This window comes from Arachis ipaensis, chromosome B02, assembly GCF_000816755.2.
Source record: "Arachis ipaensis cultivar K30076 chromosome B02, Araip1.1, whole genome shotgun sequence".
NCBI classification, from domain to species: Eukaryota; Viridiplantae; Streptophyta; class Magnoliopsida; order Fabales; family Fabaceae; genus Arachis; species Arachis ipaensis.
This window is the reverse complement of record NC_029786.2, coordinates 98,578,567-98,579,096: the sequence shown is the minus strand read 5'-3', so window position 1 is coordinate 98,579,096 and position 530 is coordinate 98,578,567.

The following is a 530-nucleotide window of genomic DNA, read 5'->3' as shown; positions in this document are numbered from 1 at the left end:
TACTTAATAAACAGAAAAAAATATTTATAATTCAATAGTGATTAATTTTTTATTTTATTATTTTGTTAATTTAAAAGCTCTAAATTCATTAGTTCAATATATAAAATATCGGATATTCATATATTTAGAATGAGTCTTACCAATGACACCTATTTAAATTATTCAAGACAAATAAAAGCTTAATTTTTCTTTTACAAATAACAAATTTATATATATATTGTAGTTGTGGGGTAAATATGCCTTAAAGGAAAGAAAAATGACAAACATTATTTCCAGTAAAGTAAGTCCATATTTGAATCCCAATAATAATGATTAAGTGCTATAGTCTATGTGAACCTCATATATTTTCATTTTTCAATAAAATCACCATTTATTTACATAATATCTGCTTTGTAGCACTAATTTTAATTACTTTCAGCTTAAGCTAGCTACTCCTTATGTACATACGATGAGTAAGGAACATTTAAATCCTATTTATTATCTTTTGTACAAGTATTTAGTATCATTAAATTAATAATTTAATTCACTAA